This window comes from Euphorbia lathyris, chromosome 5 (assembly GCF_963576675.1).
Source record: "Euphorbia lathyris chromosome 5, ddEupLath1.1, whole genome shotgun sequence".
Classification (NCBI taxonomy): domain Eukaryota; kingdom Viridiplantae; phylum Streptophyta; class Magnoliopsida; order Malpighiales; family Euphorbiaceae; genus Euphorbia; species Euphorbia lathyris.
Genome location: NC_088914.1, coordinates 51,657,449 through 51,672,581, shown reverse-complemented (window position 1 = coordinate 51,672,581; position 15,133 = coordinate 51,657,449). Strand labels below are relative to the sequence as shown.

At 38.5% G+C, this 15,133-nt stretch overlaps 1 long non-coding RNA gene across 1 annotated transcript; it reads left to right on the top strand.

The window, feature by feature from the left end:
• Nucleotides 1-4,732: 4,732 nt before the first annotated feature.
• On the top strand, nt 4,733-8,286 carry LOC136228545 (uncharacterized). The gene is made up of 6 exons (XR_010688730.1): nt 4,733-4,876; nt 5,753-5,890; nt 5,986-6,195; nt 6,274-6,519; nt 7,514-7,588; nt 8,014-8,286. It is a non-coding gene; the product is annotated as an uncharacterized lncRNA (long non-coding RNA).
• Nucleotides 8,287-15,133: the final 6,847 nt, after the last annotated feature.

The following is a 15,133-nucleotide window of genomic DNA, read 5'->3' as shown; positions in this document are numbered from 1 at the left end:
GTTCAAAAATTTTTTTCTCTCTTCATTTCCTTGGAAATCCTGAATTCTCTACTGAGAATTCATATTCTCAGTAAGTTCAGAAATTTTCAAGGCAGAGAAAGTAAGATTCTCAACTGAGAATTCACATTCTCAGTAAGTTCAGGAAATTTTTTTTTTTTTGCAAAACATGTAGAAACATGACTTTAAAGAATTTTTTTTTTTTGATAAAACTTGTTTATACACAAATCAAACTTATGAAATAAAAATAAATTAGACTAAAAACAAATAAACATAAAAATTATGAACAAGAGATAAGAAGTACGAAAATCTAAATGTAAAAACTAAGCGAATTAATTTTCAAAGAACTTGTTCGCAAATTCAATTGCTTGAATTTGAGCTCATTCTTATTCAAAATATTTTTATCAACTAAATATGGACTTGTCCATTTTAACTTACTTGGAAATAATTTCAAGTGGGAATAAAAAAAGTAGAACTATACCCCCAACTTTAAATTATTATTGTATTTTTTTTTTAACATTTTTTAAAGCGCTTTCTTTTTTAGCGTTTTCTCAATTTAAGGATCTAGTGATTTCGGTTAAATGCCCGAACTTCTAGTTCTGGCCACGAACAAAAACTACGCACATGAACCGAAACTTTCAAAACTATATTAAAAGTATACAATTCCTTCCTCGCGGATAAGGTAATTTCATCCTACTTGCTCATCTGTCTAAGAAGAGTTGATCGGCTGTTTCTAAGAGAGATATAGGTAGGTGTTTAAGGAAATGATAAAAAGGAAATTATTTGGGTTTAGTGTAGGAATTGATATCTTCTTAACAAAGAGATATGATGTTTTGGTGAAGGATTAAGTGTATAGAAAAGAGGTAAAGGTGTTTGGGAAAAGGTAAATTTTCTGGAAAAAATTATATGTCACGTCTGACATGTTGCTTCAAAAATTTTGCTTTCCCTTCGGATGTATCTGCATGCTTAATTTCTTTTCTATAGACTCCTTCTGTGAATTTCATTGATAATCAAATCTCCAGGTTATCTGTGAAAAAACTTGAATTTTTTTTATCTGCAAACATCTAATTGCAAACGTTAAATAACAACGAGGATTTAGTCCTAGTGACCATCCTTAATAAATAAAATAAAACTATAAAATAAATAAATAAATAAATATATTATAAACCAAGGTTCGAAATAAAACACGAAAAATATAAATTTTTGTTAAAAATTTGGCGTTCCCCGGCAACGGCGCCAAAAACTTGTTGAGCGATTTCCGCAAGTGCACGGTATACGCTTGTAGTAATAAAAGATATCGATCCCACAGGGAACGTTTTTTAACAAAACTTATTTACAATCGGTTAAATTTACTTTAAGGTTTATAATATGGAAAAATCGTTTAATCGGTTTCGGTTTTGAAATTGCTAGAATGAGAATTAGATTAGATTATGAAAATGTTAGAAAATATTCTGATTTAAGAATGAATTTGCAAGATAGGAACTTTTAGTACTTTTTAGAAAAGTAAACAGATGTATTTGTTTGCATTAAGCAAAGAAAACAACTTTAAACTTTGTACGAATTATAAAGATGAAATAAATGACGGAACCTCTAATTAATTGGCTTTGAACATGACAAAACCCTTTCGGGATAGTTGCCCTTAATCAAATTAAAACTCTTTCGAGATAATAATTTGCTTAAGTGTTCAACAAAGTTTCCTTGTAAAGATTTTGAATTAAATACGTTTTAATGAAAACACCAGCAGTCACTTTAGTGGATTGGTTACCATAAGTGCTGCATAAAAATCTATCGAATAGAACGGACTTTATTAGATGAAATATAAATTGATACAAGTTTACAGAGAACATGGAGCATGGAAACATTCGACGACTTGCAAGTGAACGGGTTGTCAATCCTTTCCTTGGGTTTCGTTAGAGTTTGTCAGGCTCAGGGGTGGATCCTTTACTCAATCTTCTCGTTGAATCTTCGTAATAGAGACTGGGTCGGTCTACTACCAAAATGAAAACTAAACTGGAACAATGTCTAAACGCTACTAAACTTGTTATTATTGAATAAACAATGTGTGTACATCATATTGCTTTGAACAGAAATGAAATTCTAATCTCTGACTCATTTCTGAGTCAGAGTTTCTGCATAAACTTTGCACTAATCTTCTCTTCTAACTCTCTCATTATCCTTTCAACTCTCAAATCAATACTTTATTTATAGATGTTGAAGAGTCGTGATTGAAGTGTCGTGTCCGTTGTGGAGAGTCGTATCCATTGTGAAAGGACGTCTTTATCCACCCGAACGAACGCGTTTCTTAGAATTTAAACATGTGTTTATTGTGCTTGGCAGAATTTCTGCTCTTACCGAGAATATTTAATTCTCTACCGAGAATGGGGAATTGATTTTTCAGCCTTCGGACGAAAGGGGGAAGGTGACTGGCGACGCGTGTCGCGACCGAGAATTTGGGATTCTCGGTCGTGGCCCCAAATTCTCTACCGAGAATTTGCATTTTTCTCTGTTTCTGACTTCGTCTTTGTCCTCGTTTTGGTGTAATTGATCTTTGTCGTTTTTGACTCCTTTTGTAAGGTTTTTCTTCTGTTTTTAAGCTCTTTTCGTTCCTATTTGGATTTTACCAAATATTTAGGTAGCTTACAAGAAAGAAACATATTCGAGAGTAAAAGCTTTCTAAACAGTTATAAATAGCATAAATTCGTAGCAATATTGATGTAATTAACGATGATATTTTAGGTATATTTTGGGCTTAACATCCACCACATCCCGAGGCGACATCACAAAGATAGGTGCAAGCAAATAGCGGAGGATACGAGTACTAAAAGCAAGAACGAAGTTTTGAACGAGAAGCATAAGCAAAAAACCGACTCATATTTATAGTGAGAATGGAAAAGACTTGACAAACACATCATGAAGTCTCAAATCAAATCAAAAGTGCAAGATAATGATCAAAATAAAACTGCCAAAAGATCCTTCAAGATATAAACCGTACAATAACATTATTACATATTTGAAAAACAAGGCATCATGTGGAGGAAGATGCCTCCATCTCCAACTACTTCTTTTTAAAGCGACCACAGAACTCTACGGCCTTCGCTTGGGCAGCCTTGTCATAGACATTCGGAGAGAAGATGACCTCCGGAGGAATTTCACGCCCAGCAGCATAGGCAGCAGTGATAATCATCATCCGGTCTACCTTGATCAATTTCTCCTCGCGATCTCCCGCAAGGGCCCGCAACTCCCTGGCCTCCTTCCGAGCTGCCTCAAGATCCTGCCCAAGCTTTTCATTCTCAGCAGATAACACAGTTGCTCGCCTCGCCCTCTCATCCACCTGCTCCTTCACTCGGTGAATTCATAGTGTGGCCGCCCTAAACAAAACTTTGTAGAAACGAAGTTCCTCGACTGCGCGTGCCAACTTTCTCGACTGCTCCAGTCGGTACCCTGTCTCCACTTTTAGCTTCTCGGTCAGCACATCAATCTCTCCCTCTCGGCGCCCCAACAGCTCCCCAGCATTGACTACTTTTCCATTCGCCGTCTCCAGATCCTTCACCGCGTTACGCAGACCTTGCTCCATGTCGCGGAAGAGGTTTTCGTCGTTCACGCACATGTCAAACACCTTGTTAGCATTTTGAATGGCCTACACAAAATTTGGGCAATTCAGAACACACACTACTAGAAAACTGTTAAACTGTGACGGTATGCTGTGACGGAATTATTTCCGTCTCAAATTTCTCACGGAATTCCGTCACTAAAAATTCCGTCAAGCTCGAGACGGAAATTTGTGACGAAATAAAATTTTCCGTCAAAATTAACTAGCGGGAGAATTCCCACTGTAATGCTTAACGGAATTAGAGACGGAAATTATTCCGTCTTAATATATTGACGTTTTTTGTGACGCTTTTATTCATTCCGTCACAACGGAAAATAATTTTATAATTTTACTTTATTTAAAATATTAAATAAAACCAAATATATATGTTTAGGGTTTCATAAAATAAAGGGATAAGGTGCAAACATACCCCCTAATGTCTAAAATGATGCAATTTTACCCCTAACTTTAATAAGTTGGGTCAATTTTAGACATTATTATAAAACAGAGATATTTTGTGTTCATTATTCTATACCAATTGCACGTAAATTGATTCTTAAAAAAATATTACATATTTTTTGTTATTGAATAATAGAATTTAAGATTAATATTTTAAATTCGGTGAAATATTTGCATTTTTTTTTGTTATACTCGTACAAAATACAGTATATATTTATAATTTTTTTCCTAAAAAAGTTCGCGTTTGGTCATATGTTTGTGATCTGTTACTAATAAGTAATAAAATGACGCATATGAAGTGTAGATGACAAAATTGATGACCGAGAAGACAATTTGATAAATAATTTCTCCAATTGACCTAAAACTTGTCAATGTTAGAGACAAAATTACTCTTGGGTGCCAACTTTAAGGGTACAATTGCACCATTTTAGACGTTAGAAGTAAAATTGCTCCTAGATGATAATGTTAGGGTATTTTTTGCACATTATCCCTAAAATAACTATATAAATATAATAATTCTAATATGTTAACATCTATACTATAAATCTTTTAAAAAAATTATGTACCTGTGGACCAATTTGAATTGAATTTCAATCCAGTTATTTACATATTTAACCTCCATTTTTTGGTGTTTTTCCAAACACAATCACCGAAACCACGTCGTTTAGAAGAAAGACGGGATATAAACGATATACATAACACCTCCGCGCCTCTCTCATCTGTGTTGCTCTCTTTCTTTCTCGTTTTCTCTATTTTCCTCTCAAACCAACCCTAGCTTCCACGCCGCCTCTGTGTGTTCTCACGCCTCCGACTCCACACTCTTCCTCTCCGGTGAGTTTCTTACTCTCTCTTTCCTTTACTTTCTCCATTTTTCCCGGTTCCATTATCTCCATTTTCGTTGGGGGTTTGAGACTGACGATTCCATTTTTTGCGTGTCCGATTCTATTTGCTCCATTTTCCAATTCTTTATTTATTTTACTTCTTTCGTTCTTGCTAATTTACTGATTCATGTGGTCAATAATTTTAGAGTATTTTTTCCTGTTTGTTTTTCTTAGTGAGTTTCGTTCTCTTCCATGTTCACGTTTGTTCAGTTACTTTTGGGAAGTATCACTTGTGGTGATTATACATTGAATCCATGTCTTCTTATGCTGTTGATGAACTCCTTTCAAATTTTCAACCTATAATTTAGCTACTTAGTCGTGTCTCTGTGTGCTTAATAAATTTAGTTGGGGATAATCTTTCATCATATAGTAGCAAAACATTAGCTTTTACTCATGTAGGTTTTCTTGAGCAATATTTGTTGGCTGAAATTGTGATGTTGGATATCTTACTATTCATTTTGCTGTCCTCTATGCATACGAATTGAATTGATTTGTTCTTTAAGTCTTGACTCTTCAGTTCTACAAGGTATCCTTAGCCCCTGAGTTTTTTCAGTTGTAAATTATTACCCAAAATACTGATTACAAAAAGTTTTGTACTAATCCTTCTACTAAATGAATTAAGCATTTGATTCAAATTTTGGGTTCGATTGAAAGCTACACATTTATATTAAGAACTCACTTTCAAGAAAACAATAATTATCTTTGTATCATTCACTCCTTTTAGGTACAATTGTTACATTTCAATAAAATTTTCTCCCCGATCCCCATTCTATACTCGAGGATTTAAAACGTAATGTTAATGTCAAAGATGTTCTTGCCTCTGCAGCTGAGGTGAATGGTAGAAGAGAGCATGCTATCGAACTTGTTGACATACTCCATGAGTGGGGACGTGGCTCTCATTTGAAATTTGATCCCTTTTAATCCAATTGAGGGCTCTGATTATCGCAGGTCATCAAAAAAGGCGGTACGACTATGTTTTCTTTTAATTGCTTGCATAAAAATTGACGAGGCTATCAAATTCATGCCTTTACTTTGACTAATCACTCTGCCTTTTGTTAGGTACAAGCATTTACAGATGCCCTGGAATCTCGTATAACAACTATGGGCATATGTCAAACACGAGTCATGGATGTGGTCAGCTTAGAAATGAATTCCAGAAAATCCCTTTACTTACCGACTCTGATAGCTTACATTCAGAACCAGAACTAGAACCAAAAATTGCAGTCGCACCTTGAATATGCTTGATGACAAGGGTAATCGATTCAACAAGTAAGATTTCATTGCTCAAAGCACACCATTTTTTGCTCTTGGAAAAGTAAGTCTGAAACTAGTTTCTGAAATCCACAGGTATAGTCTAGAGCAACAAATCTTAAGTTGGTAGCTGCTCAGGAGATCAGTCTCCTTGAGGGCCATGATGTTTATATACCTTCCCTTGTTGGGGTTATACCCAAGGATGGACCTTCTCCTGACCTGGCACTTGTAACAACTCTTGTTTCATTGTTCAATCAAAGAAGAGTAAGAGCAGATAAATCAATGATTAGAGAGATGACTTTGAGGGGCCTTGTACTCCATGTTGGTGATATTAAGGATAAGGTAATGTTCCCTTGCCTGAATAGCTATGTTTGTCATTTAGTATACCAAGTTTTGTTGGTTTCGTTTGATATCATAGTATTCTGTGGAGCTGAAAAAATGAAAATTGCATTGGATTGAATTGAAATTTTCATTGAACATGCCTAATTAGACTGGGTTTTTTCGAATGAAGTATGACTAGATTGTTTCCATAATTCTAAGGTGTTGTTTTATTTTCTACCACTTTAGATTATTGTCATGTTGTTTCCATAATTCTCTTCCATGTTCAGATTTGTTCAGTTACCTCTAGGATAACTTTTAGGAAATATGGAAAAGGGAATTTCAATTTTATTTCACTTGGCCCAAGATAGTTTTCCTTTGAAGATAATTTGAGTCCATGATGCCACATGCAATTGGCCATAGGTTTGCATCTCTCGATATGTGTTGCACCTTTTATGCTTAATCTACTTGCTGTGCGTATTCTCTTGTTGAGCGTAATAGTTAGTTATTTATAACTTTCTTGAATGTTATATTCAGCCTTAAGAGGGTCATGTGCAGAAACATGAAGATATTTTAATATTATATATATGGTGGATTAGTATAAGAATTTAAGAAAGAGAGAAGGGATAAAAAGGTCCCTCAGGGAATCAGGGGGTGAATGTGGCTAGTGAAATTGTAAAATGTAGAATCGGTGGATAACTCTATTTTTTACATTCAAAATCAAATGGGAATTGATACTATATCATGATCATGCTCATGCATTATTGAGGTTATCGTGTATATATCTTTGTTTCATTGCCTAGGTGTCCCTTGATAAGATAATATTATGTTTATCTATATTATATTATCTCACCATTAGGTGATGTTTATCTATATTGTATTATCTCACCATCACAATCATATTATGTTTTGTAAAGAAGTATGATTGAAGCTTCTTTTTGCTTTGTTTTGATTGCATGTTTTCTTTGCGTGTTCTACTTTTTTCATTCATCTTCTTTCTTGTTCATTTATGGGACAGACAAACAACGGTGACAGGCTTGACACTACAGCTTGCTCATACCCGGGCTCCTATTTCTCCACTCCTCTCTTCGAGGTAATATTAATTTTGAATTGAAAAAATAATTACACTTTTTCAACAAAACAATTGATAAGGGGACTTCATCTGTAGTCCCAACTGCTGTCCCACTTCCTTCAAAACTTCTTACCTTTTCTTGTGCTCTCTGTAATTGGTCTTGAAAGTTATAGCCATTTTAATTCTGTCAATGTTTTTTTTCTTCCAATCCTTCTCATATAACATAGTTTGGTATCTGCATATTCGTACCATTCTCATTGGTATATGTCTTCTTTTATTGAAAGCGTAGGCAATTAGCAATCTTTAAGTTCCTGAACTAGATTCTAGTGTTTATTATTTTCTCCCTTTGTGTATTTTCCTGTGTATTATCCTTAGTTTGGGCAATAATTCGACTTTATAACATATATTTTCATAGCTTCTAACTTATTTATTCCTTTTCTTTTTAGGTCTTCGATCTGATTTCAAGGGATGCTATGCGTGTTGTTGAATATATCAGCTAGTATGGAACATAGGCATCTGTGTCGAAGCGTTTTGAGGGGGTGCCATGAAATGTTTTTTTTTTTTTGGGTATGCATAGTGCACTTTTTGGAGAATTATTGTGTATATGATCTAAAAACCTTTTAGATTACTAGAATAGTATGAAACTAATTAATTAGCCTAATTTTGTAATTATAATCTTATATATATTGGATTTGTATTAATATATATTGATTTAAATATATTCTTATTTAGTATATGTTTATATAAATTATAAATGAATATTTATTTAAATGATTATTTCATATTAAAAAAACAAAATTATTATACCGACGGAAATCCGTCTCTAATTTCATTTGACGGAATTTTTTTTATCTAATTTCATTTTGTATTTCAATCGAATATTCCGTTGGGAATATTTATTTGTGACGGAATAAAGATTCTGAAGTTTATTTCCATCTTTGTGTTCCGTTCTAATGTTGTGACGGAAATACGTCAATACATTACGTGACGATGTCCTAACGTTTAGTTGTCTCAAATTCCGTCTCACCTAGTGACGGAATTCCGTCACCTATTCGTCATGAAGTTTCGTCACGAAAAACGTAAGAGCAATCTGCGACGATCAATATAACCACGATTTATTTCCGTCGCAAATTCCGTCTATAAGACGATTTAGACGGAATCAGGTGTATAGTGACGGAAATTTCTGTCGCAATTCAACTGTTTTCTAGTAGTGACAACTGTTAGAAATAAATCTAGGCGAGAAGGTCAGAAAAACTTACCACACCTAGCGCCGACAGAGTCTCCACACCAAGGTCCATCTTGGACACACCGTCCATCCGCATCACTTCTCCGGACACCTTTGCGACGCGAGCCATCGCCCTCGCAAGGTCGGACGTCACCATATTGGAGTGCACCGACAAGCCCATCACATATTCCCGTAACTTAGCAATTTTGGCATCCATTCTTTTCATCATCTCCGGGTGATCGCCCAACTGATCCATCATCCCCGCCTCCAGTTCGTTTCCACCATCAGTACACGCTCGCTTGGAGCCTTCGTGCCCTCCAATGGCATCCTCTCCAGCGCGCACCTTTTCATCCTCAATCCCAACAACAGCCTTACCTTTATCTTTCTTCCGTTTCCGGGTAACGGGTCCTTGCATTTGCTGCTCGCTTTGTTCCTTCTCCGCAGCAGTCACCTCCGCATTTTCTTCGGCCTCACCCCCTTCAACAGGCATCCCTTGCGGTATGTCGCCAGTAACATCAGTGTCAGCATGCACGGCCAGCACGCCCCCCATACTCTGCACCACCTGGTTCGCATCTTTAAGCGAAGAGAACGATGCCAAGGATCCGGATGGAATAGCGAAGGCTTCCTCCGCAGTCTCAAGGCCAACACCAAACTCGTTCGGATCAAAATCCATGCTAACACGAGGATTACCTGGACCAAGCACGTTAGAACTACGGAATGAAACTTACAACCCAGACCCCTCACCTACGATGGCAACATTTACGGTTATCGCCTCCAACTCCGCTAGCTCTCCGTCCGAGAAATTATACCCGCGTTTCCATTTTTCAAAATCCGCTTGTGACCAGCCAGCTAGCTGGGCCATTCACCATTGTTTCCAGATATAATATCCAGCGACCAGAAAATGTCCCACGAGCTCATCGACATCTTTCTTACTTTCTTCGTCCGTCGGCAACCCCTTTAAGTACTTTATAAGATGCTCATCCGATGGCAACATTTGTCGCATTTTTAGCCACCTACCCGAATCCATGGGATCGTCATTCCATGTCACGCGGAACGGAAAGTCGCCATCCAGTTTCTGCACTAGAAAGTACCGATGCCTAAACTCGGGGATCTTATCCTTCAAGCCACCGAGTACCTTGAACTTCTGGTGAGAGAAGGTCACGTGTTGAGAGCGGGGTCCTTTATTCGGTCGAAAGAACTCGCGAAACACCAGCCCAGTAGCTCGGTATCCGACCGACCGACACAAAGAATAAAATGCCACCATCATCCTCCACCCGTTCGGATGAATTTGGCCAGGACACAAGTCATACTCTTTTAATACCTCAACAAAGAAGGGAAGCAGAGGTAGCCGCATCCCCGACTCCAAGTGCTCCTCATAGACAACCAGCTCGTTTGCCCCACCCACGTGATGAGCGTGATCATCTTCCTCCAGCGCCACCAACTCATAAGGCTGCCCTAGTCGATACACGGCAGAAATAGCGGCCAAGTCTGCGGACACAATAATACTATAGGCATCGTCCACCGCAAAGGATTCCGGCCTCTTCGGACGGTGCCTCCCCTCAAAGCGTTTACCGTCCACACTCGTCACACCTGGCGACATTGTCCATGTCTTTTCCCGCATTTGTTCGTAGATCGAAGCCACAGGTCGCTCTTCGGTAATCACTCCCTCTGGTACAACCACAACTACTTCAAGGACACCAGCGGCGGGCCTTCCGGGCGGGCGCTCAATGCTGGGCGACGCGCGTACCATGACGGTTTTCCTTTTCTTTCCAGCGGCAGCACCGCCCTCCTCCGCCGTCCCTACTCGTCTTTTTCGCTTTACAGATCGTTTTCGGGAAACGTCACGGAGTGTAAAGTCGCCCGGTGTCACTGGCGGCAGTCGCTTTAGGGCTCCCTGCGAAGAACCCTCTGACATACTCCCCCTCCCCAGAAAGAAAACAAACTAGACACAAGAACTAAAAATAGGAGAGATAAGCGTTTCGACTGATCTCGAAAAGGTTACGACAAGCGTCGAGGAGAATCTTCAGAAGAACGCCGCCAAATCAGTATACCCGGTGCCCAGCAAGCGCGAGCAAACGGCGAAGCACCGACGAAACGGTCGACAAAAAACAGCGGCTCCAAAGGAAAAGCGAAACGGCCAAATCGTAATGGGAGGAGAATTTGACGAAATAAGACAGAAATAGAGCCTCCCCCTGCATTTTATACCTAAACAAAAGTGGAGGCGCCGGCAAGGCACGACATTCAAAGTCTTTTTTACGGCGCGTGCAGGAGCATTTAATGAAGGGGCAATAAATTGCGCACTAAAATCCACAAGCGCATGCATCAATCTGAAAGGTCTCTATGAGGAAATCGAGCATCTTTCATCCAACCGTCCACCACTCGTTAAGAAGGGAATAATCCTATTAAATCCGCGTCTCCTCGCATGCAATACTCGGCTAACCTCGCCAGAGGGACTACTTGATTCGGAATATCACTTAGGCCCAAGAGGCCCCACAATGCCCGACCAGCGAATGGGCCAGGACAACAGGAGGCCCACAGGCCCAAGTCAATCCGCTATAAATATGCCAATGAAGGAAGAAGAAGAGATCGGGTAACTAATTTCCCACCTCACTCACATTTGATTACCATACTCTCTTGAACCACTAACTGTCTTAATCTTCGGAGTATCCGCAGGGACCGTTCCCCGCACAGAGCCGATCCCCGAAGAAACTAGACCTTCCCGACGAAGATCCAGATCACTGTTCCGCATTCCCAGATTACAAAGTAAGCATAACCTCTACCTGGAAGCTTGAGCTTCAAGTTTGGGCTAATTATTATTGTTATTATTATTATTTGTCTTTAATTTTTAAAAGGATTTTGTATTTAATTTTTGTAATGAGAAATGTATTATTTGATGGCATAATTTCATATGATTATCATGTATTATTAACTTAAGATCAATTCATTGTATTGTATTTTCTTTCTTTCACATGAAAAAGAAAATAGGAATTGATTACATTACTCAACAAATAATGAAATACTAGGGTAGATAAATGTAAAACATAAATGATGCTTTACTCCACTCCACATGCACCAAATCATCATAATTGATTACTAATTTACAGCGTGCTCTCTAAGAATAACCTTTTTTTATTTTCATTTTGTAAGATTACAAAGATATATATCGACATCATTTTTTGAATTATTATTTTAATGTAATTGCACCTCAACACCCAATAAACTTAGTTTATCATTAATTCCACTTCCCATCTTTATCATATGCTTCATCCTTGCATTTATCATTTTATTAACCTTAATTATAGGGATAATTAAAGATATTCATCATCACATCCTAATTCATATACTTTCTCGATTTATCACGGAAAAAAGCTAAAATTACATTATTAATATAAGATAATTTATGTCAATTTTACTTCTCGCTTTTCTCTATTCAATTTCAACTTTTAACTTGGAATTTTGATTAATATTATTATGGGTATATTCCAAAAATTAAATGCGGATATACATATAAAATTGTTCTAAGGACCGTGATAATTGGCGCAACATTGCACCAATAATTTTGACACAATATAACAAGATCGTCACCAAAGGCCATGCAAAATCCTTCAAACATTTACCCAGAAAACAGAGAAGTTTTTGGTTCAGAGAGAAAACGAAGAGTCGAAGATCAAAAGCCAAAGTACAAAGTCCAAGTCTTCAGAAGCTTTTATTTGTCGGACAAATCCTTTGGGCTTCCAAGGGCAAATGGGTCTTTTCACAATAGCCAGGGGCAACTTTGTCTTAACACTAATTCGGCAGGTTCTAGAAGATGTGTAGGAAGACAATGGTGCACCATCACACACTTAATCATATCCTCTTTAAATCACCACCATTGATTGTAAGCCCTAGTATCAAAGGTGGATATTAAGCCATGTGTCTTAATGTTGCTTGGAGAGCACACCTAGGAAGAATATAAGAATGTAAATATTTAGACTTTAATGTCAATGAGAATCAAGGAATTTTATCCAAAACATTGATTATTACCTCATTCACCTTATGATGGTATCAGAGAAAACAAATCCACTCTGTTAAAAACTCCAATCAAAGGAATATGGCTAATCCTCCTATCATTAACACGAGTAGCCCTTACCACCTGCCACAGACGGAGACGCCGGCGTTGGCACTCGTATCGCAAGTCTTGATTGGACCAAATTACCACCAATGGTCTCGAGCCGTGAAGGTAGCCTTGATGTCGAAGAATAAGTACGCCTTTGTAGATGGCACTATCGCGGCACCAAGCACAACGGACACCATGTATAGCCAGTGGGAACGCTGCAATAACATGGTGATGTCCTGGATACATCATGCCTTGTCTCCTTCGCTAGCAAGGAGCATCATGTTGCTCGACAAAGCTGACCAAGTATGGGTAGATCTGAGGGAACGGTTTGCCCAAGTCGATTCCTTGAGGATATTGGAGCTGCGTAGGGAGATACACGGGTTAAAACAAGGAACGAGAACGGTAACTGAATACTACACGGATCTTAAAATACTTTACGACAAACTTACCAACCTCAGTCCCATGCCACAGTGTTCGTGCAGACCAGCTTGCTCTTGTGGCGCCTTCAAAACATTGCGTGATCAACAAGAAGCTGACCAAGTTATCACCTTTCTTTAAGGTTTAAGCGAGGCATATTCCACCATCTGTTCGCAGATCTTACTCATTGAGCCTCTACCCTCTCTCAACAAGGCCTATGCCCTAGCCACTCAACACGAAAGGCATATTGGCCTCACACCTGCAAGAAACAACGAAGGAAATGAGAACGCCTCTTTCGCTGGATTCACTGATCAACAAAATAGGCAGGGCACCTACCGAAACAAACCAAACAACCGGAAAGGAAACAGCCGCAACTCGTCCTTATGTACTTATTGCGGCAACACGGGCCACACAGAAGACATATGCTTCAAAAAGCACGGATATCCACCGAGCTATGGGAACAGAGCAAAGGGAGGAAACGGTTTCAGAGCGCCGCAAGCCAAAGCCAACTCTGCAACAAACCATACCAAGGAAGGGTCAGACTCAGGGGAGGACGATAACATCAATCAGAAAGAACCTTTCAGCCTCACTAAAGAACAATATCAGAAACTGGTGGCCTTTTTACCTCAGAAAGCACAAGGCGTTCAAGCTACCACAAGCAGCGTGAACGCCTTCCACAAGGACAACTACTCTGGTAATGCTTCTAAAACTTCCCCTGATAAGTATGCCATGTCTCATTGGATCATTGACACCGGAGCCACTGATCATATTGTATGCGATGTTGGGTATTATAGCCCATACACAAAAATAGAACATTGTTGGGTCAACTTACCAAATGGGGAGAAGGTTAAAGCAGAACACATAGGCATAGTGTCATTAGGTCAAGGACTCACCTTGAGGGATGTATTATGCATACCAAAATTCAATTACAACCTAATCTCAACAAGCAAGCTTTTAGAGTCAAATGACATGTGCATCATCATAACTGGGTCAACATGTATGATACAGGATACCAAGAGCTGGATGACGATTGGTTGGGCTAGGCAACGAGGAGGACTATATTTCTTAGAGGATCCACAACAAAATGTAGTCAAAAGTTGTTATGCTGTTTCATGTTCAATTAAGGCAAATGTATGGCATTCTTGCCTAGGCCATCCTTCCTATGAGAGGCTAAGAGCCTTAGGAATACCATGTAATGACTTTAAGTCTTTCAAAGAAATGCCATGTGATGTTTGTCAAAGAGCTAAACAAAAGAAATTGCCTTTCATTTTAAGTAACGGCATTGCAAAACAAACATTTGACCTAGTTCATGTTGATATATGGGGGTCGGTTTGGGAATCACATACAAGTAAGCGTTATTTCCTAACAATTTTGGATGACTACAATAGGTATACCTGGGTATCATTGATGCATGACAAAGGGGAAGTAAGACAGGCATTACAGGCCTTTTGCAACTATGTTAACAGACAATTCAACAAGAAGGTCAAGGTGATAAGGTCTGATAATGGACCTGAATTCATAATGCGTAATTTTTTACGATGAACAAGGTATCACACATCAAACATCATGCACCGAAACACCCCAACAAAATGGCCGTGTAGAGAGAAAGCACCAGGATATTATGAATACAACCAGGGCACTCATGTTACAAAGTGGCATGCCCAAAACCTTTTGGTCTGAGGTAGTCAGTCATGCGATATTTCTTATCAATAGATTACCATCTACCCCCATACAACAAAAGACACCATATGAGCGTCTGCACAAAGAAAAGTACAACATCAATGACCTTAGGGTTTTCGGGTGCTTGGCATATGCCTCGACCCTTGAC